Here is a 22,499-nt window from a genome sequence, read left to right on the forward strand (position 1 = left end):
GCCACAAGAGTTGCTGCCCAGGGACCCCTGGCAGAGGTGTGGGCAGAGTTAAGGGAACCAGCAAAGGAGACTGACTTGGCCCTGGAGCTGGCCACAGTGGAGGCCACAGTGGAGGCCGTTGCCACCTTAGGTCTTAAGGGGCAGATGAGGGCGTGGTTTCTGGAACGCGGAGGGTGGAGCTGCGGGGGGCCGTGTCACCGGCGCTGTGGGATACGGCCCAGCCAGGGCCACTGCGTGCAGGGAGGGGAGAAGGACCACACTCTGCAGGCTTGGCTGGCGCCCCTCGTCGGCTGGGCCCACTGGGAAGCCAGGAGCAGGGGCACAGTTGATGCAGGCCGTAGAGGTCAGTGTCCGGGACCCAGAGCAGGGTGGGGAGGTGGGGCCCGAGGGGCACAGAGGCCCCACGTAGGATGACCGCACATGTCCCTGGGCTTCCAAGTTCCCAGCAGCCCTTTCTGCCCCAGGCTCCCTGGGGTCCCTAAGAAGCAGCAGTTGGTGAGGTGAGAGGCTGCTGACCCCCTTCCAGGCCTCCTGACCCTCTGGCCACAGGAGCCCCCACGGCAGGCAACACGGGAGGAGCCTCCAGGGAGGACGAAGCCTTCCCGTCCCTCTGCCTCTCACGCCCTGGCCTGATTTCGTTCCCAGCTGTAGGCCGCGCGCCCACAGTGGTGTCTGCAGAGAGCTGGCAAATACCTGTGGATTGAAAGCATAAGTGGGTCCTGGGCCCCTCCCTGCCACTCCTTCTCAAAGAAAGGCCACCCCTGCAGGAGTGGGGCAGGCAACCTTGGGCTCCCTGGGGGCCGGGGTACAGCGCCTAGGGTGGTCCCCAGGGCCCTGTGAGTGGGGCACTGCCCTGGGCCTCTGTGCCCGTCACCTGCTGATACAGGGGGGCCCAGCTGACTGTCATCTCCTCCCGCTGCACATAAAGTGACAACTGCGTGACGCTAATCGTGGCTCCCAGATACTGAGCCCTCAGGCCATGCGCAGCCCTGCGCCCAGTGTCACTCATGCGACCTCACTCCGTCCCTGTGGCCTCCTGTGGGGTAAACGCTGCTGAAAACGTCCTATTTTACGGATCAGGAGACTGAGATTCAGGGTGGTTGGACGTCAGTTGAGCGACTTTCCAAAGGTCCTGGACGGTGCGGGTTTGGCCGGGGTTCCTTCTCAGGTCTGTGCCTTTTTGCCGGGAGGCTTTCCCCGGAAGGCCACCTGGGCCACTGGCACCCCTGTGCTGGTCCCCGGGGAAACTGACAGCTGAGGCCAAACTCCGCTGACCCCCAGTCTGGTGACTGTTGGCCCAGCCCTTGGGCGGGGGTCAGGCACTAGCACGCACCCCTTCCACGTCTCCATCACCTTTCCCTTCCAGACCCTCCTCTGACCCCTCACCATAGACCTGGGCCAGGCCCCCAGCACCCCGGCCTGGGATGTACCCCCTAGAGATCCCCAGTGCTGTTCTTATCTCCAGCCAAATGCCCCACCACTCCGCAGAGGGAGCTTCTAGCATGCACACCCCTCCCCCCTTGGCTTCCGTGGTCCCCTCAGGCCCTTTGTCCCTAGCTGCATGACCGGGCACCCTCGGGCTCCGGGAGCTGAGCCCACACCTCCTCGTCCCCTGCCCACCTGCGAGGTCTCCCCTGGCATCTCTCCCATGGCTCCCTTGGCCTTGGAGTGTAACAGGCTGCCCGCCCTCCAGGAGCTCAGGACTGAGGGCAGTGGCCACAGGTCTGACCCGGAGGTCTGTACCTTCTGGACGCTCTCCCTGGAGCCAAGGAAAGAACCCCCCAGGCCAGCTGGGCCTGGACTCCCTGGTCCACTGCCGGTTCCCGCTGCCCTCTGATGCCCTCTACTGTCCAGAGCGGGTAACTACAGCCGACCCTGCCGGCCCAGGGGACGCAAGATGCCCAGGCCTTAGTCCCAGCCCCACAGCAGACCTCTGTCTGCTAAGCTTGTCCATCTGCCCTGACCTGGAGCCCACGGCGAGGCCCCGCAGCCCTCCCCACCCCCACCGCAAGCAGCTTGGGGGGCTGCAAGGCGGCCCCATCTGATCTCCATTAGCGTCTGAGGGACCTATAATCACAGACTCCTCCAGAGCAGACCTAGCGGCTGCTTCAGTGCTTTAAGGCTCGCATTCTTCTGCTAAATGGCTTGCCACGTCTTGAGGTGTCTGGTTTCAACTTGATGGTCTTTTGGCATCTTAGAACGCCTATGCCTGATTTCATAGGCAGAATGACTTCAGCCGTCTGGATGGTAAAGTCTGCAAGGGTCCTGCCAAAACGTCTGTTGTGTAAAATCCGGAATGGATGTCCGGAGGCCGGGAAGCCCTCCTGCCGCGGGAGCTTCCCAAGTCTGGTGGCCGTAGCCCAGCAGGTACGTCTGTGTGTCCCTGCGCACGAGGAGTTCGGAGCCCGTTAGGGCAGCTGGGCGGCTCTGTCCCCAGCAGGTGCAGCCCACCCTCACCCACTCTCAGACAAGGGTGCTTGGAAGCTGAGCAGGAGCTGGCTGGTTGGGAGGAACTCATCCTCCCCTCATGGTTCTTTTCCTTGCATCTTGTGAGTGTTGATCAAAGCTAAGGGCTCCCTGCTTTGGCCCTTCTAAAGGTTTCCATCCCTGTCTCAGTTGTATTGAGTTAAAGAGGCATCACTAGTATGAACGGTTTCTTCCTCCTTTCCTCCCTCCCCCATCCCTCTCCTTCCTTTCTTCCTTCTTTCCTTTCTAGTTACTACTTGTATTAGTCTGCTTGGGCTGCCGTAACAAAACACCACAGACTGGGTGGCTGAAACAATACAAACGAATTTTCTCCCAGTTTTGGAGGCTAGAAGTCCGGGATCAAGCTTCCCACCAATTTGGTTTCTAGGGAGAACTTTCTTCCTGGCTTGCAGATGGCTGCCTTCCCACTATGCTACGTCCTTATGTGGTCTTTCTTCTGTGTGGTTGTGTGGAGAGAGAGAGAGAGAGAGAGAGAGAGAGAGAGAGAGAGAGAGAGAGACCTGTGCTCGCTCCTCCTGTTCTTATAAAGACACAAATCCTATCGGATCTGGACCCCACCCTTATGACTTCATTAAACTTTCTATACCTCCTTATAAGCCCTGTCTCCAAATATAGTCGCATGGGGCTTAGGGCTCAACAGATGAATTTTGAAGGGATGCAAACCTTCAGTCTACAACACTATTCATTTTTATGAGAATAAAACACGGCATTCAAATAATTGCCCCCCTCTGGAAGCCTCTAGATAAAAATGCCAAAGCTGCAGTTACTGTTGGCTGAGACAGACAGCTTCGTCATGTGAGAGCCTGAATGTTAGGGAGTGGTTGGTCCACAAGAATGGAGACCCACAGTGAAGACAGTGTGGTGCCAATGCAAATACAGGCCAAGGGCAACCAGCTCAAAGCAACCCTGGGCCCCGCTCTCAGTTTGTGTCCCCCAGAAGCAGACCCTGAGCACATCTGATGCAAATAATTTATTTTTGGAGGTCATTCCAGGGAAGAGGGGAATTAAGGCTGGGAAGTGAGGTCAAAGAGTGTATTATCAAGTCAGTTACACCATGGGCGACTGGAGTCGTGCCTGGTGGGAGACGGGGTGTGCGGGGAGCATATGCCTCGGAATTTTCACATCCTGGGTTGAGGATTCTGAGATTTCATCCACTAACTCCCTGTCCATCACTGATGGAGACTCTTACCCTCAGGAAAGATGGTTCAGGCACAGAGCTTTGCGGTTACCAGTAAATTGCTTCCGGTCACAGCACCGGGTACAGATATGTGTGGCACTGAAAACACCACTCTGCTATAATTTCCCCATATGCCCTGTGACCTCAGAGTTTGTCCAGACCCGCAGTGGGGCCTCCACTGAAACTTCCTGCCCTGTGCCCAGATGCCGTGTGCCCAGATCTCCGGTGCCCTGTGGCTACAGCCCTACCCTCAACCCCACCCACCTGTGCAGGTTGGGAACCCTGCTGAGCCTTTTCCATCCCTTCCACCTGCCCAAGGGTTAAGCCCCACCCCGTTTTCTCTAGTGGTGGCCGGACTCAGGGCTACATATGCTACTTTCCCGACCCTCCCTGTGTCCTGACTCTGGCAGGATCTTCAAAGGATGTGAGGAAAGTTAAAAATAAATTTAGTTCAGATTACTTTGTTTTCTTAAAAAAAGAATGATGGGCTTCCCTGGTGGCGCAGTGGTTGAGAGTCCACCTGCCCATGCAGGGGACACGGGTTCGTGCCCCAGTCTGGGAAGATCCCACAAGCCGCGGAGCGGCTGGGCCCGTGAGCCATGGCCGCTGAGCCTGCGCATCCGGAGCCTGTGCTCCGCAACGGGAGAGGCCACAACAGTGAGAGGCCCGCGTACTGCAAAATAAATAAATAAAATTAAAAAAAGAATGAATTATGATGTTAATGTCACTATAGAGCTACAGCAATTAAGACTGTATGGTATTGGCAAAGGCATAGACACAGAGATCAATGGCTGAAAATGGAGAACCGGAAATAGATCCACTCAAACATGCTCAACAGATATATTTCCCCTTTTTTTTCTTTTCTTTTAAAAATGTTATTGGACTACAGTTGATGTACAACGTCGTGTTAGTGCCAGGTGTACAGCATGGTGATTCATTTATACGTATACATGTATCTATTCTTTTCCCATACAGGTTATTACAGAATACTGAGTAGAGTTCCCTGTGCTCTACAGTAGGTCCTTGTTGGTTATCTATTTTATATATAGTGGCGTGTGTATGTTAAGCCCAGGCTCCTAATTTATCCCTCGCTGCCACGTTTCCCCTTTGTCACCATAAGTTTGCTTTCGAAATCTGTGAGTCGGTTTATGTTCTGTAAATAAGTTCATTTATACCACTGTTTAAAAAATTAGATTCCACATATGAGTGATATCATAGGATGTTTGTCTTTGTCTGTCGACTTACTTCACTCAGTATGACCATCTCCAGGCCCATCCACGTTGCTGCACATGGCGTTATTTCCTTCTTTTTTATGGCTGAGTTATATTCCATTGTATACAGGTGCCACATCTTCTTGGTCCATTCCTCTGTCGACGGACATTTAGGTTGCTTCCATGTCTTCACTGGTATTTGACAAAGATGCAAGAGCACCCATCCAGGAGCGACAGTCTTTTCAACAAAGGGTGTGAGGGCAAGTGGACATCCAAGGGCAAAGAAATGAGCCTCAGCCCAAATGTCACACATTTTACAAAAATCAGCTCCACGTGGATCACAGACTTAAATGTAAAGTATAAAACCAGTACATTTTAGGGGAGAAAAAAGAAAATAATTTAGATCAAGGGCTAGGAGAAGAGTTAGTTGTTTGACGTCACACCAAAAACACTGTCCATAACAGGAAAAAGAAATGGATAAACTGGAGTGTATCAAAACTAAAAACTCTTGCTCTGTGAAAAATTCTGTTAAGAGGATGAAAAGAAACGTTATACGCTGGGAGAACATATTTGCAAACCATACGTTCAACAGAGGATTAGTATCTAGGGTACATAAAGAACTCTTAAAACTCAACAGCAAAAAATCCCCCAAACAATCCAATTAGAAAATGGGCAAAATAAATGAACAGACATTTCACCAGAGAGGATTCCCAGATGACCAAGAAGCACATGAAAAGATATTCACCCTCAATTGTCATTAGGCAAATGCAAAGCAAAACCACAATGAGATATGACTACCCATCTATAAGAGTGGCTAAAGCAAAAAGTAGTGATGACACCAAATGCTGGAGAGAATGGAGAGAAACTGGATCACTTATACTTGCTGGTAGAAATGTACGATGGTACAGCCCCTCTAGAAAAGAGTATGGTAGTTTCCTACAAAACTGAACATGCCCTTACCCCGATGGTCCTGCAATTGCACAACTGGGCATCGATTCCAGAAATTTGAAAACGTATGCTCACACAAAATCCTGTATACAAATGTTCTTAGAAGCTCTACCTGTATTAGCTCTAAACTGGGAACAACTCAGTGTCCTGCAATGTGTGAAAGGTTAAACAACTGTAAACTGTGGTGCATCTATAGCTTGAAATGCTTCTCAGCAGTAAACGGAACAGACTATTGGTCCATGCCACCACTTGGACTGTGATTTATGGGAATTATGGTGCATGAAAAAAGTCAATCTCCAAGGGTCACAAATTGCACGGTAACATTTAAGTAGCCTTCTTGACATGACAAATTTATAGAGGAGGAGAAAAGTTGAGTCGTTGCCAGGGGCTAGAAAAGGGGGAGAGAGGGAGGTGGTCATGGACGTGGAAGCCATCCTTGTCAAGGAGCTGGTCTGTATCTTCACTGCGGTGCTGGCTATAAGGATCTGCAAGTGTGATGAGATTGCACAGAACTAAACACACGCACACACGTGCACCCACACCAGTGCACATAAAACCAATAAAATCTGAATAAGCTCAATGAATTGTATGAAGGTCAACTTCTTGGTTGTGATACTGTGCTACCGTTATGCAAAATGTTGTCCTGGGTGGAAACTAGGTAAAGGGCATTTGGGTCTCTCTGTGTTACTTCTTACAACGACATGTGAATCTACAATGATCTCAAAGTAAAAAGTTAGAAAAGTGTGAATGAGTTAAAAGAGAGATGAAAACTGGTACACGATGTCCATAGCATAATTGCCCACAACGGGAAAGAATGCAAATATCTGTTAATGGGTGAACAGGTGAGCGGGTAAGCCAAGTGGGGTCCTCTGTGCAGTGGAATGCTAACGACTCTTCAATAAAAAGTGACAAACTGATGATAACACAGCAGCTTGAGTGGCTGTCATAGACACGCTGAGTGCGAGAAGCCAGACACAAGAGGACGTGGAATATGGGCCCATTTACACGAAGCTCTGCAGGAGACGGATCTAATTTCGTTGAGGTAAGAAGTTGTCTGGAGCTGAGGGTGGGGGCTGACTAAGAAGGGGCACAAGGGGTCCTTTTGGGGTGATGGAAATGTTCTCTGCCCTCATTGAGATGGTGGCTACATGGATGCATGCATTTGTTGAAACTCATCAAAATATGTACTTAACGTACCTAGGTGTACACATTCATCAGAAATCATTATCCCTTCATCTGTCGATGGACATTTAGGTGGCTTCCATGTCCCGGCTATTGTAAATAGTGCTGCTGTGAACATTGGGGTGCATGTATCTTTTCGGATTATAGTTTTCTCCAGATATATGCCCAGGAGTGGGATTGATGGATCATACGGTAGCTCTATTTTCAGTTTTCTAAGGAACCTCCATACTGTCCTCCACAGTGGGCACCAATTAACATTCCCACCAACAGTGCAGGAGGTTCCCTTTTCTCCACAGCCTCTCCAGCATTCACCTATAAAGGAAAAGAATGGAAAAATAGTATATATATATGTATGTATAACTGAATCACTCTGCTGTACACCTGAAACTAACATGACATTGTACATCAACTAAACTTCAATAAAAAATAAATACATAGTCACAGAACTTCAGTTTTTGTTCCCCTTTCGTGTAAAATATATAATTGGAAATGAGGATTTTCTTCTATTTCTGGGTAACTTCACTAGACATGTTTCTCTCACACTATCTAATTACATATACAAAGAAAGAAAAAAATCATTGAAATATCCATTTGAAATGAGTGCATTTGGGTGTAAATTATATCTGATTGAAAAGGATAGGCTTCCCTCAATCGGAGCGGGAGGTTTTTAGCTCAGCGGTAGAGCTGGTTACAAACGTCAGTTTTAGAGCATAGTTTCCCATGTTGCAATTGACAGCTGGATGAGAGTTCTCTCTTAAAATATTTCTCTGCATTCTGTAGATAATTTAACTCATTCCAGCTGGGCCCTGACCCTCCCATTCCCTGTGGCTCGTGTGATGAATCGTCTGTTTAAAAGTGCCTGTAGAGAAGAGATTTTTGGCTCTGGGGCTACACATCAGTCTCTTGGGGTGGGCCCCCCATTCTTTCTCATATGGGGTTCCCTCAGGGTGAAATCAAGATGTAAGTGAGACAAGTTTTTACGAAAGAGTAGCTTGCTGTTGCCAATATGGAGGTGAGCCACTAAGATTTCCCTTTAAGGAAGAACTCGCTGGAAAGCTGGAGAGAGTTTGCTGGCAGCCTGGCTTTTCAGCACCCTTAGGATCCATTCTGGTGCGTGAGCTGAGGCAGCTCCTGTGGGCAGCTCTGGACAAGCTCCGGGCACAGTGAGGGGTCAGAGCCTGGCCATTTCTACCCAGCGCAGGACGATCGCAGCTGGCTGGTGCGTCCCAGCAGAGCACTGCAGTCCAAGCACTCCCACCACTGTCCCCCTTCTCCCTCCCTGCTGGTGTCCCAGGACCACCTGCATCACCTTCTCCCTCGCCTCTTCCTTTCCCAGGCATCGTCCACCACAGGTGTCTTGCACTCTACCTCTGCCATGGCCAGTGCCTCCCGAAGACTGGAAGTCACATCCTTGCCAACCTCTTGCTTCAGCCGGAATCCAAGACCACAGAATCCACGCCGGTTATTTCAGAGAGAGGACACAGCGCAGGGAAGTGTTTCCACAGGTGGCAGAAAGAGGTAAGGAGCAGAATACAGAATAATAAGACAATCAGGACATTAGCAAGAGGAGGAAGTCGCCCACGCCTCTAGGTCCAGAGGGATAATGGGAGGAGGTGTTGCTGGAGCCCAGGATCTGGGGCCATCCGGTGGACAGTGGCTTCACTTCAGGCATGGCATGTAGGAGCTGGGATCCCAGAGGGATGGGCTGGAGGATCCATTGTAGTCAGGTTGGGGGGCACCTAAAATGGAAAGGGAAAGAGAGACAGTGAGAGAGAAAGTAAGAGAGAGAGAGAAGTAGAAACACCCTGACTCGTCCCCTACCTGTCCTCCCCCACCAGTGTCTGCCCTTATCTAAACCCACCCACAAGCTAGAAGACAATGGGGAATATTGTCAGGATATGAATCTGAAAGAAAACAGGCAAATGACCGGGACATCTTTCAAAACCTCATCCTTGCTAACTTACTGGAAGCCGCATCATGAATTTACGTAGGTGGGTAGGTGGAGGGCTGGATGTATGGATTGCTATGTGATAAAGCAAATACCGTGATGTACTGACAGCAGAAACTGAGTGGAGGAGATCTGGACATTCACTATAAGGGGCTTTCAACTTTGCTGTATGTTTGAATATTTTCGTAATAAAATATTATAGAAGAAATGCCCTCTCTAAGCGAAATTTCCACCTTTCAGTGGGGAGAGGCAGGTTCGTTTCTGGCATAGCCACGTCTCCCTGGAGCACAGTTATACAGCCCTTTCTCTCGCTTTGCTGAGAAAACAGTGAGGGACAGTGTAACGCCCCCGGTGGGCAGCATTTGGGTTTCTCTTCCATCTCGGTGGGGCTGAAAGTGTGGGCCCACGAGCACACTTCAGTCTGTGACACATTCTGTGTGGCTCACCCATTGTTTTACAACTTTTGAGTTAGCTACTTACATTGAAAAATTATCATAAAAATCTAGAAGGTCCAACTTTTCTTTGCAAACAGAAGATCTGACCACACTGGGCCTGCGTTTCTCCATAGCAACCGTTGAGTAAAACCGTTGAATGGAGTCGAGCCAGTTGGATGGTGCGTGCTCCCTCCGGTTTGCCCCTGTCTCCACCGCTCCCTGTTGTCTGGCACCTGGTCCACTTTACTCACTTAGATTTCCTGTCTGGTCCCCGAAAACAGTTGCATTTAGGACCCTGGGTTCATTAAGACATGTCTATTTATAATGTGCATGCTACGACCATCCCTCTAAGGCCACATTCCTTCTTTGGCTGCGTGAATCCACGAAGCCCCTTTGTGACTTGCTATATCCACGTGCCACCTCTGTTTGCTCACGACTTTGAAATGGATTCTTTTAAAGTCAAGTCCTAGTTTTCACATTTGCTAAGTAGTAATCCTGTAAAACCAAGAGTTTGGCGTACCCTGAAGTTTTATTTCTAACACAAGATAAAGCATGCTTGTGCCTGAAACACTGGAGGTCACCTCTCGCGCTCCGGTGGCACACACTCCTCACTCCAAGAGTGCACATTTGTGACGCCCGAACGCAGGTTGCCCGAAAGACCCACCCCACATCATCGACTTGGTCGTCCCTCTCCCCAGCAGCGCCTTTCACGCTGGGTTACACGTTAACCATCCTAGGCCGTCCTGCGGGCCCGGGCTGCCTTTCACATGCATCTGAAACTCAAAGTACATAGAATAGTCTCTCAAGCCCTCCTCTCTCCGAGAGCTGCCTGGTTCTTGCCCGCCCTGAGTCCTGCTTCTTCGGTGCGTCTTGGGATTTCAGGACATTCCCCGTTTGCTTGAGTTCACTCAAGTTCATCCAGAAGATACATAACCAGTTCAAACTGTAAGTTCTTCATCAGGGATGGGGTGTGGCGAGAGATGGGATCACGCTGGAGAGAGAGATGGGTTTGCAGGGCCACACTGAGGCTCTGTCCTGTCCTGTGACTGTGAATAATTTCCCCTCTCCATTAACCCAATAAGTTGTAGAAATTGTTCTGTTATCCCAACATAGTTGGAAATAGGCATAACGACATTGTTGACTGAAAAAAATGCACAGCCTAAAAAAGTTTAGAGTTATGTTCTGTTCGGCAGACTTGCTGGACTCCAGCCCAGGAGGAGCCTCTCCAGTGTTCTGAGGGATGGCTCTGAAAAGCAAGGGAGGAACCAGGATACATAGGAGTTTTTGCAACTAAGACCAGGTAGTCGGAACATCAGAAGATTACCGTTAAAGAAAAAACAAGCATCTCAAGTTAATGGATTTAGCGCTTTTCTAGATATGGGAAGATGCAGGAGGCTGGGCTCATGGAAATCATTCCTTTGATTTGCACCTCAGCTATGTAGGGCCAGTATCCTGCTTTTTCCATCCTGAATCCACTCAGGGTGCACAGCTGGGGAGGCTGCAGTGGCCGCAGCATCCTTTGTTGACTGATACGGCAGTTGGCATTTTTCGTCCCCAGCATGCACAGCGAGAACACCGCCCGCATTTACTGAGGGCTGACCACGAGGCGGCACACGCACCGTCTAATTCAACGGTCACGCGAGCGCTGCAAGGGAGCTACCGTGACTTTGGCCACTTTACAGGTGAGGAAATTGACATTCAGAGAGGTTAAGTGTGTGACTAAGGCCCCACAGCTGAGAAGCGATGGAGTCAGCCCCCGAATCCAGGTTCGTTCAACACCAGGTCCGCACTCTGGACGACTTGCTGTTCGTGGGCATTTGACGCTGATTCATTTCCTGTTCTGCTGGTGAGTTAACCCCAGTCCCTTCCCCCTTCACTTTATAGGTCAAGTGGTTTTGTTGCTCTTGGATTTCCCTCTGGTTTCCCCACCTTTGCCTTCGTACGCTGCCCTGAATTGGGTGCAGTGTTGTGAAAAGGCCACACAGATCAACTCGCCCCGTGAGGCCAACTTTCCTCCCACAAGGATGCCGTGTGTTCTCCTCCTGACTAGGTGGGAATAGGCAGCGTCATCCAGGCAGCTTCCACCCTCGAGAGGAATGAACTCCTCTCTATCCCAGCCAGCACCACAGAATGCTCTGCAAAGACCAGAGGTTGGTGTCCTAACATTACTCAGCCCTTGTTGTCTGTGGCTGAGTAACGCCCACCCAGTCTTAGAGCCAGTGGCAGGGGTGGTCTGTGCATGGCGTGGTCTCCACACCCAGCCAGGAGAAAGCAAGAGACTGGGGGTGAGGAGGGGCTCCTGCTACCGTCCGGCAGAGGCCGTCCCTGTACTAGGGAGGGGGGTCTCGGCGTAGGCCCACCAGCGCGGGGTACCATCCTTTAAAGGGGACGGATGATGGGGCAGAGGTGGAATAGGCATCCGCTCCTGCACATTTCTACACTTCCCTTGTGGCCAAGCTGGGAGTCACAGGATTAGTTCTGGCCAGTGGAAAGGGCCGTGTCACTTCTGAGCAGAGGCGTTTACAAGTCACTGTGCTTCCTTCAGGTCCCTCCCTCTTCTCCTGCCATGATGCCTTTGGAGACCACACGTTGCAAATGATGTTAGTGACAAGATGGGGATGAGCCACCCACCTGCTGAGGGCTATGGCTTGAGTGAGTGTGGCACTCAGTCTTAAAAGACGGCCCCCAGAGCTTCCCTGGTGGCGCAGTGGTTGGGGGTCCGCCTGCCGATGCAGGGGACACGGGTTCGGGCCCCGGTCCGGGAAGATCCCACGTGCCGTGGAGCGCCTGGGTCCGTGAGCCATGGCCACTGAGCCTGCGCGTCCGGAGCCTGTGCTCCGCAATGGGAGCGGCCACAGCAGTGAGAGGCCCGCGTACCACAAAAACCAAACCAAAACAAAACAAAAGACGGCCCCGATGAACCACACTTCCTAATCTTCACTCCTGTTTTAGTCTTTTCGAGTTGCTGTAATAAACTACCATAGTGGTCTGTGGCTGGTAAACCACAGACATTTATTTCTTACGGTTCTGGAGGCTGGGAAACCCAAGATCAAGGTGCTGACAGATTTGGCATCTGGTGAGAGCTTCCTGGTTCATAGATGGCTGTCTTTTTACTGTGTCCTCACATGTGGAGGGGGCAAGGGAGCTCTCGGGGTCTCTTTTATAAGGGCACTAATCCCATTCCTGAGGGCTCTGCCCTCATGACCCAATCTCCTCTCAATATCAAATCTCACATCTAATATCATCACTTTGGGGATGTTCAGTGCACAACACATCCTTGTGTAACGCTCTCCCATGCTGAATCTGGACTGGCCCTCTCTTGAGCCAATGGAACGTTGCAGAAGTGGTACTGGGTCAGTTACAGATCCAAGTTCTAAGAAGGCCTGGCGGTGGATGCTTTCCCACTTGGGAGCCCTAAGATGTCACATAAGAAGTCCGGGTACCCTGCTGAACTTACCAAGCACAGAGGGAGTTGCCCTGGGGCTATTCAGAGGGAGAGAGGTGCTCAGCTCTCTCAGGGTCCCAGCTGAGTCCGGTGTTCGGGCTATCCCTCCGAAGGGGCCAAACCTCTGAGTGAGCCATGCTGGACGTTCCTACCCAGTCAGGTACCCAAGACGACCGCATCCCCAGGCAACACCAGGTGGAACAGAAGGATGACCCAGCTGAACCTGTCCACCTACAGAATCATGAGTGAAAAGACAGTGGTTGTTTTGAGCCACTGAATCTCGGCATGGTTTGCACACAGCAATGGATACCTAACAAGGTGAGAGAGGAGACGCAATGGTGCTGTGACTTGGGGCTTTGTCTGTTGCAGCAGCTGGTATTTATTTCCCTGATGTAACAGATGATAGCCCAATAGGCCAGCCAGGAGATAGCAGGGCCTACACGCTGGCAAAGATGCCAAGACTGGGAGGCTATGCAGAAACAGTCCTCAAGACCTGATTGACTAGATGAGGAGAATAAGGGAAGTGCAGAGGCTCTGAGAGACCAAGCCTGCGACTGCATGGGTGGGAAGGTCCTCAGAGGGGGCTGGAGACCCAGGAGGAGGAGAGACCTGCTTGGGGAAGGAAGCAAGAAAAAGAAGGCATTGTGGTTTTGGATTTAAGGTGCTGGTGGGATCTCGGTAGGAAAATAACCACCAGGCATAGTGAACCTGATTTGCTGCTCAGGTAAGACATTAAGCCTGGAAATGAGTGGGGGAAAGAGAGCTGACTCCATGGGAGAATGATGCCCATGGAGAGGGTAGAGAGAAAGGGAGGATGGGGCTGAGGGAGAGCCATGGAAAATACCTCTGTGGACATGGCATCCGAGGGACCAGCAGTCAGGGAAAAAGGCTAAGGAAGAGCTGGTGCAAAGAGGTGATTCCTCAGAGCCTGGGGTAGGAGAGTGTCAGTGACTGGTGGAGTCAATGGCATCAAAGCCTGTGGCAGTGCTAAGGGGCGGGGGGCCTTGAGAAGAGGGCCCTGGGCTCCAGCCAGAGGCAGTGGTGAATGAAAGGAAGGCAGAATGTATTTGATCTTCATACATTTATTCATCCATCTGTTATCCCTCTGTTTGTCCATATATTTATTTATCCATCCATCCACCCATCCATCTCTCCATCCATCCATCCATATATCCATCCATTTATCCATTCACCTACCTACCCATCCACCCACCCACTCATCCATCCACCCATCCACATTCATCCATCCATCCATTTGTTCATCTATCCAAACCTTGTTAGAGCTTACCATGGGCCGTGCAGGGGAGTTACATTAGAGTAAAACAGATGTGGTCCTGCCCTTTGTTGGGAACACTCAGTGAACCCCCCTAAAGCCCGAGATGCTCAGATTTGACGATCAAGCTCTCTCCTGCACACAAAAGGTCACAGTAAAGATACCAGCCACCATTTGTCAAGCTCTCGTTTGGGGCCAAGCCCAGTGACTTGTGATTTATGTGTTTTCTGCCACGTAGTCCTCCCAACAATGACTAAAGTGGGAACCGTTCAGAGATGACCCGACCGAGGCTGAAAGGGGTTACAGATCTTGCCAAAGCTTGAAGCGGGTGCTGGGATTCAGGCACACAGCTGATGGCCACCTACCAGGTCTACCTGCCCCCACCCATGCCCTCCCCACCTCCCCCCCCCCAGGAGAGAGGGCCTCCCTTGATCTGCTCGGAACATCAGGATTTATCTTCTCACAGAAGCAATGCCAGAGCTGATGCTGAGGGGAACCGGAAAAGTGAAAATGGTAACGTACTTTCATACATCATTGGAGGAAGAGACAGCTATGGGTTAACTTGATGACCCATGAACACAGTTTCTATGGGAAAATACATCTCAAGTTCCAAAGGACTGACTTGGAAACACAGCCCTGGAGCTTAGCCTGTGTATAAATCAGGGACTGTCTGTAACTATAACATTTGTTTAATTTGAATGCGGACCCGACTGGACTTGCTTTTTCTCACTCTGGTTCCTTCTCTGACTTTTTTCTTTTCCTTATGCTGTGCAAAGACCCTGGGCTTCCTGTTCAAGCTAACTGGCAGGAATCGTACTGTCCCTTAGGAGACAGAGCATGTATTTTTGTAAATACCCCCTAGAGATTTATTTCATCGCTATGGAAAATGTAATTCTGTTTTCCTAGGTGATGGCTCTGTTCATGCAGGGACTCCAAGTGGGCTCAAGGCCTGGCCAGATGGTGCCGGATGTGCTCCGTGCAACGTGAGGAGCTGAGGCCTCAGGTACTCCCCGGCCACGTGACTCTTGGCGAGAGCCAGGTCTAGGTGGCTGCGCGGCTGTCCGATCTGCCCACGCCGGGCTGTCCATACAGGACACCCAGTCCTGCTCCTTGGACACCTAAGGTGGTGTAGAGGCAGAGGAGGGCTTGCTGGAGCTGCGATTTGGCCCTTCCAGCCAAGTGTGAGTCAGACCTATTTTTAGCAGTGCCACTCCTCCAGGTGGGCCAGGTTTGACGCTGGGGGCTTTCTGCGTTCGGCATCTCTATTTCCTTGGTCCAACGGCTAGATGGTCTGGGGACTCGGCATTTTCCAGCTGATATTTCTGCACACGTGACTCTTAGCAAGGCTGGCGGTGGAGGGAAGGAACATTAGCCATTGCAGGAGCTGGTGACATTATGACAGTGAGGTTTGTTGAATGACTCTACGGGTTCTGCCAGCCCGTGGGCAGGCGCAGGCATGGCAAATGGCGAGGCACTTGCTGTATCCCCCACCTGTTCTACCAGTGCCAGACATGACTAGGTGATCAGGATGCTCTCTCTCCCTGTGCTTGGAGAAAGGGGGCTGTGATCAATTAGCAATGGCTGCCACTAAGGCTGTGGAAGTGTGGGGACCGTGTCCAGCTCTGTGCCTTCTGGGGTGGAGGGTATTTGTCTAAAGTTTAGCTACTGTATGGAATCACTTATATCTGCTCTATTGACGATAGTTTTTTTTAGTGTGTTCAGAGCACTTTAATTTGGAATTCTGCAGAAGCAGACCCCCAGACCAGAGTTTGAGTGCAGGTCGTTTATTTGGGAGGTGGCCCAGAGAAACGGGAGGCCAGAGGGTCAGTGAGGCCGCAGGTGTGGACGCACAGCTTCCCACTGTGGGCCACGGGGGCCTCTCGGAACTGTGTAGACTGTCTCCAGGGTCGTCCCCTCAAGGGGCGAGCAGCGGAGTACTTATTCTGCGTCCCCGGCCTATCGTTGGTGGAGGGCTGCTCATGGGTCCCTAGTGCCTCAGCACTTTCGTCCTGCCCTTGAGTGTGAGCCGTTCAGGTTCTTGTTTCCACAGACACAGCCCTCAGGCCGAGAGCTTCTGGGTTGTGGTGGGAAGAAAGGGGGGAGTGTGCCCAGGGTGAGGGCGGGCACCGTGTCTGCCCCAGAAGAGCAGCTTTGACAGTGTCGTGACAGACAGAGCACCGCTCTGGACCCAGATGGTCTGGGGTCTGGCCCCTGCCGCTCCACGTAGCCCTGGGTAGCACCCAGACTCTCTGGCAGGTATCATTCCTGCCCTGTGCCCCAGAGGGCTTTGCTACGGGGGTCAGATGAGGCAATGCCTGTGAAAACGCTCGGTTAAAAGTCTGCATCAAGGTCATTTCCGGCCGCCTGCCTCCCTCCCCTGGGGTCCTCTCCTCCCTGTCACTCTGGGGAACGGCTAATTAGGATCCCCTCATCCCAGCCAGCCACGCTGGGCCAGTGGAGGGTCCCCGCCTCTCGGCCACAGTGCACGACCCCAGAAGAGCCAATGTGAGCCTTCCTTGGGGTTGAGATGTGGGCCCTGGGAGCCAGGAGACCTCTGCTCCTTATTGCAGGGCGCTGCAGCCTGGGGGTGCTGACGGTCACTGTCCCAAGCAGAGCTGAATGGCAGAGTGAGAGAGAGGGACAGACAGACAGACAGAGATGGGGAGAGAGGCCTGATGACCTTGTGTGAGTCGGGATCCCGTTGTCACCGAAACTCATGCCTTTCTTGAACCTTCCTGTTAGGTGAGTCTTTTTGTTCATTGGAACAGGGCTTCTGTGATTGGCAGCGGGAACCCTTCTAACTCAGGATAGAGACACAAGTGCTGGGTTATGTTTGCTGCAACTGGAGGATCTCAGAGCAGCCACTGCCGGACCCTCGTCAGGATGGGGTGGGCCCCAGGCCAGGCAGATTCAGATTCACCAGGGACAGTGGGGGAGACTTGGCAGCTGTCTGTGGGTCCTCCCTTCCCACCCCAGTGCCCCTCGGGGCCAGTGTCTGCGAGCTCCGCCCTTGGGCTCCCCCGCCCCGCCCCCCTCCCCCAGGGCTCCTGCCCCACAGTCTCAGGGCTGCTGGTCTCTGTGATTCATGCTCAGCCCTTGAGGAATGAGGAATGAATTCCTGCTGGTGACCTCACAGGCGGCCTCACCCAGGGGGCACGTTCACAGCTTCTTGCTAAAGTCTGGAATTCTCACACTTTCTCCCAAGTAGGCCCCTTGGGAGGACAGGGAAAAGCAGCCCAGACGTCAGGGGTCCGGGCTGGGCGGGCTGGGTGAGACCTCTCTGATGCCTGGTCATCACTCCCCCTTAAAGCGCACGTAAAATTTGCTATCACACAATCCATCGCCATAAAATCTCGCTTTTTGCAGTGACTTTGGTCTGCACTCCCTATACCCTCATCTTTGAGTTCAGTGACCCTCCAGGGCGATGGTGGAGGGTTAGCCCGTGATGCCTCACCTCACCTTGTCCCCCTGGGGGACGAGGACCCTAGTGCCACAAGCAGGGCCCGTGTTAAAGGGGGAAGCTGGGGTGGAGGCTGGACTCTCAAACCCCACAGATGAGGCTGCCTGCCCCACTCCCGGGCCCTGTACCTTCCCTGCCTCCCAAAGTCTGACGGCCCTCCTTCCTTCTCTCAGAGACCCTCGCCCCCCCTCCCCCGGGGCAGCCGCAGGCCCAGCCCCTCCCCAGGGCCTCCTGGTCTTCCAGAAATACGAGGTCCCCGCAGCCCTGGGGTTCTGGCCGCTCCAGACTCGTACCCAGTGCCCCCACCCCTGGCACGCTGAGAGGCCTGGCCACCTTTAGGGGAGGGAGGGTGCACGACGTTGCCTCATCTCTGTCCCTGCAGCACAGGGCAGCCTGCGTGGCACCTAAGCAGGGCTGGGCCGAGTCCCCGCAGGGCTGCCTCCCTATACCTCACGTGGGGCTGATGATGTCCTTTCTGACCATAAGATGAGGCGGTTTGAAAAGGCTCAGCTGTCCCGCGAGGGGCCGGAGGGAAGTGGATCTGCCTGGGTGACACCAGTGGGACCCCGGGGCTGCTAGGGGAAGATGGAAGCTGCCTGCCGGCTGATGAACGGGGAGGGGTTGGGGGTGGCGCAGAGATGCTTCCCAGCGTTGTGCATTTGCCAGAAGGGGCGGGGAGGAAACGGGCTCAGCCCCAGTGGCAGGGGGCCCGTGTTAACAGGGTGGGAGAGGCTGCTGCTTCAGGGCCAGATGCTGGGAGGGGCTCTTTGGGGACCTAATGGTGTGGGGTCCAGAGGGGGGCTCAGGAAGGAGCCCCCTGGCTGGTTGACCTTGGACATCACAGTGGAGAGCCCACTGCTGACCACCCCCAGTACATGGATTTCAAGGACGCTCCGTCCCCCTCCCCACACGCGTCTGCCACCAGACTAGCGGTGGGTCCTGCGTGGTGAAGGGGTGACGACGCCGGGGCACGCTTGTCTGGGTAGCGTTTTGGCTGAGCCCCCCTGGGGTTATCAAGGGGTTGTGTGTGTCCCTACAGTGGCCACAGGGCTGGATGGCGGGTGAAGACATGGCTTTCAGGCTAAGGGCTACCCTGGGCCTACGGGGACCTGGCCTTTCCCGTCCAATCACACTGACCAAGGTGAGCACATCCCACCGGGCAGCACGGAGCTGAGCTTCCACGTTACACATTTAAAACTTTGAGCAGCTCCGTGAGCTAATTACAAGCATGAACACGAGTACACCAGCTGATTTTTGACAAAGGTGCAGAGGTAATTTAGCGGGGGAAGGACTCTCCAACAGGTGGCCTGGAGCGACTGGATATCACAGACGGAAAATGAACCTGGACCCATCCTCATACCTTCTACAAAATTCAGCTCAAAGTGGGTTACGATCTGAAATGTAAAATGAAACCACGACACTCTTAGAAAAACCAGAGGAGGAAATCTTGGGGACCTCGGTCTGGGTGACAAGTTGCTAGATTTGGCATTAGGAAGTATGATCCATAAGGAAAAAATTGATAAATGGAACCTCCTCAAAATTAAAAACTTCCGCTCTGTGCACGACCCTGGTAAGATGAAAAGACAAGGTACAGAGAGGGAGAAAACACATGCAGGGGTCCGACCTGACAGAGGACTAGTGTTAGGACACGCGAAGAACTCTCAAGGGAGAACGTCAGCTGAGGGAAGACTCCGGAGATGGGTCTCCTGGGCCCTGCTCTGTCCAGCAGAACTTTCTTTTGTCCAGTATGGGAGCCACGGCCACATGGGCCTCCCTGCCCACCAGGATGGGTCTGAGGGTGGACACCTGGCCCAGGGTCTTGGCTTGAGGCCCGACCCAGCCACCAGCACTCACCGGCCACGTCCAGTGGCCCTCAAACTGATCTGAGAGAGGTGCTCTGTCCCACTTCCCAATGATGCTAAGACAGTGCGAGCTGGACACTGCAGTGAGGGCAGCAGGTCCAGGAGGGAGCCTGAGCCTGGCACTCGAGGAGGGATGGGGGCTTCGCCTCCCCCCTGCAGGGCAGCCACGTGAGCGTGCGGGGGCAGAGGCTGCCCGGCCGGGTGGTGTCCTGCTCCTCCTGGCCCTGCTGCTGCCGTTCTGTGCAGTGGGGGCGGACAAAGGTCTGGCTTGGGAAAGGGGGGGCTGATGGGCGTCGGGGGGCTCCTAGCCCCCCTTCGCTGCAGCTAACCGCTCTCTCACGCCGGCCTCATCACCCCCCCTCAGAGAGGAGGTACAGGGCTTGCTGGCCAGTCAGCCCCTGGCTGTCCTGATGCCAGGCCCTGCACCTCCTTGGGCCTGTTCCGTGATCACGCTTATGCTTTTCCCAACACTGCGAGGCCAGCTTTAAGGAATGTCTTTAGCAGAAAAGTATCGTCTATTCACGTGGTATGAAAATGGCCTGAGTTTGTTTCACTCTGGGATTTAAAAAGTTACGACTTTATGGTACCCTGGAGCCCAGGACTCAGGTGGCCACCGTCCCTCCTGGTGGGCCTGGTCTGGGAAGGTCTTGCCCCCTGACTCTGGCCTGGCCTTCCCTACCAGGCAGCCAGTGTGACCCCCCGAGAGTGGAGTTGGACCTCATGTCTTCTCTGCTGGGGGTCTTGAGGCCTCTCCCCTCACTCAGAGCCACGGCTGGGCCTCCACGCGCCTCTGGGGCTGTGTTCCTTCATGCCCCCACCTTCTGGAACTTTCCATGTCATTACTCAGCCAGGCCCCAGACCCCTCACAGGCCTCACGTCAGTTGGGCTCCCCCCTGGATGGAGCCTGCATGAGGGCTGGGGTCTGGGCCTGTCCCCGTTGCCCAGGGCGTTACAGAGCCGTTCCTGACACGGGGCAGGTCCTCGATATGGGGACACGTGTGTGAGGAACAGATGGTCACACCGAGGTCTGAGCACGTGGCACCACATGCCACGTGTGTCACAAGGAGAGTCAACTTGATGGCATCAGAAGAGGTGGGTGGGTGTGCCCCGGGCGGGAGCTCGGAGGACTGTCTGGTGCGTTAACGAGTGATTTTCCAGGCTGGCTGTGTGTGTTTCGTGTCATTTATGGAGGAAGCAGCAGTGGCCAGGGAACTGATGGAAGTTCAGCCTCACCAGGAAACTGGAAGCCACGGCACTGTGCCTCCTCCGAGCCAACTCCGTGACCACGAGCACCTCCTGCTGAGTCCCTGAGGGGTGCTTCAGCGTGGCCGGGGCCAAGCGGGAAACACTCGGGTTTCCTGAAAAAGCTCTTTAAAGCTTCGACCAAAGTGCTAATCTGGACGATCTTGACGTGGATGTTGGGAAACTGGGGTGAGATGTCGAGGATTCCGCGGGGGCCGCCAGCACACGTGGTGTTTCTCCAGGATCACGTATGTCACGTATGACATGTTCCTTAGCTGACATCTAAGGCAGAGAGTGGGGGGGGCAAGGGGGAGAGGAGGAGAGACAGAGGCTTCGAGAGCCTCTGCGGAGGAAGGTCAAGGCCTCAACAGCACCCTGCTCTCCAGCCCAGAAGCCCAGAACTCCGAGGGTCCCCTGGATCAGACTGGCTCTCACCCTGTCACGGGAGGGAGAAGACAAGGAACAGTTGAATAAATACAACTTTCCACTGGAAAATGGGCCTCAGACATATCATGTTATTCCCATTTTTTTTTTAAAGTATGAAGATAATTCTCCACATCTTGGCTTCTGAAGGGGGTTGTATTTCCCTTCTCTTCTGCGTGTTCTTTTCCAGCCTGGTAAATGTCTGCTTAGATTAGGGATAAGGAGGACCACATGAGCGAGGAAACTTCCAGACTTGGGGGTGGGGCCTGGCTGCCTCACACCCCAGCCCCCCGCCTCATCTGGGCCGGGCCTGACCCGGACTCACGGCCTCCCTGTTGCTGTCTTGGCCTGGGTGGGCCCCAGGGGTGCTGCTCTACAGCCCCCATCAGTCCAAGCCACCCGGCTGTGCCGCCCTTTGGCTTACGACGGGGTACAATCAATACAGCCCTGCGTCAGGATCTCTGCTTGTAACTCTAACATCCTGGGGAAACTGGGTGTCGCTGGTAGCCCATGCCTTGAACATGGTGCACCTCGCCCTGAACCCCAGTTTTCTCAAGCAGCCCCTCCCAAGGGCAGGCCTAAAATAAAATACTGTAATGAAACGGCCCCCCTCACCAGCCCAGACAACCCCCTGCCCATACCCTGTCTTGGGAGGGTGGTGAGGGTCCTGAGTTCCTTGTCTAGCCCCTCCCTGGGGAGAGGACACCCTGAAGGTCACAGCCGTGCGGTCCTTGCCCCGTGAGGTACTGGGACAAGTGCCCGGCCAGGAGCAGCTGGGGACCCTCCCTCCTGCCTGGTCATCCAGGTGGCCGGGGTCTCCCCACTCAGTTTGTCACCTGCTTGGGCAGATGGCAAGGAGACAGTGAGGCTCGTACATGCAGGGAAAGCTGGAAGGTGACCCCGAGTTGGGGGAGAGTCACCGCTTGAGAAGCTGGGTGCAGCGGAGGACTACTGCCGGGCTCCCGGCTGGGATGCCATCGTGAGGGGTGGGTAGGGGGCAGCGATCTTCCGCGTTTGCTTCTCCCGTGTGTCCTCAGGGATGAGAACAGTTCAAGCCTCGTCGGATCGACACGTAAACGATGTCCCAGCACCTCCTGTTCCAAAGCAAGTCTAGACTAAAAGAAAGGTGTGTGGATGATTAAAGAAAAATCCCTTGGGAGCTGGAGTTCAGCCTCCCTCTACTCACTGATTCCAGGCATCCCGCTTGACCTTCAGACCTCAGTTTCCCTGTTGGGAAACCGTGGGAACAACAGCCGGCCGCATCGCTGTTGCTGGAGGGCGTTGGGGGAGGAGGGATTCCAGGGCTCGGGGTGGGGAAGCAGCCACGGGCCAAGTAAACACGGTTACTTGCTGTTCACCAGGGAAGCGGTAGCGGGGCTGGGTCTCCCATCACTGTCCAATCAGTCA

The 22,499-nt window shown here is 53.6% G+C and overlaps 1 long non-coding RNA gene across 14 annotated transcripts; it reads left to right on the top strand.

The window, feature by feature from the left end:
• The first annotated feature begins 1,881 nt into the window (after positions 1 to 1,881).
• LOC137226055 (uncharacterized) lies at positions 1,882 to 21,164 on the top strand. Of its 14 annotated transcripts, none has more exons than XR_010944141.1 (8): positions 6,886 to 8,017; positions 8,342 to 8,523; positions 8,844 to 8,996; positions 10,581 to 10,687; positions 10,946 to 14,473; positions 14,572 to 14,618; positions 15,033 to 15,108; positions 16,676 to 21,164. It is a non-coding gene; the product is annotated as an uncharacterized lncRNA (long non-coding RNA). The 14 variants fall into 14 exon arrangements; XR_010944146.1 differs by having other exon boundaries at positions 6,888 to 8,017; positions 10,946 to 13,150; positions 13,494 to 13,556; positions 14,344 to 14,473; positions 14,572 to 21,164; XR_010944139.1 differs by having other exon boundaries at positions 14,572 to 15,108.
• The last annotated feature ends 1,335 nt before the right edge of the window (positions 21,165 to 22,499 follow it).

Source organism: Pseudorca crassidens, chromosome 6 (genome assembly GCF_039906515.1).
Source record: "Pseudorca crassidens isolate mPseCra1 chromosome 6, mPseCra1.hap1, whole genome shotgun sequence".
Taxonomy (NCBI): domain Eukaryota; kingdom Metazoa; phylum Chordata; class Mammalia; order Artiodactyla; family Delphinidae; genus Pseudorca; species Pseudorca crassidens.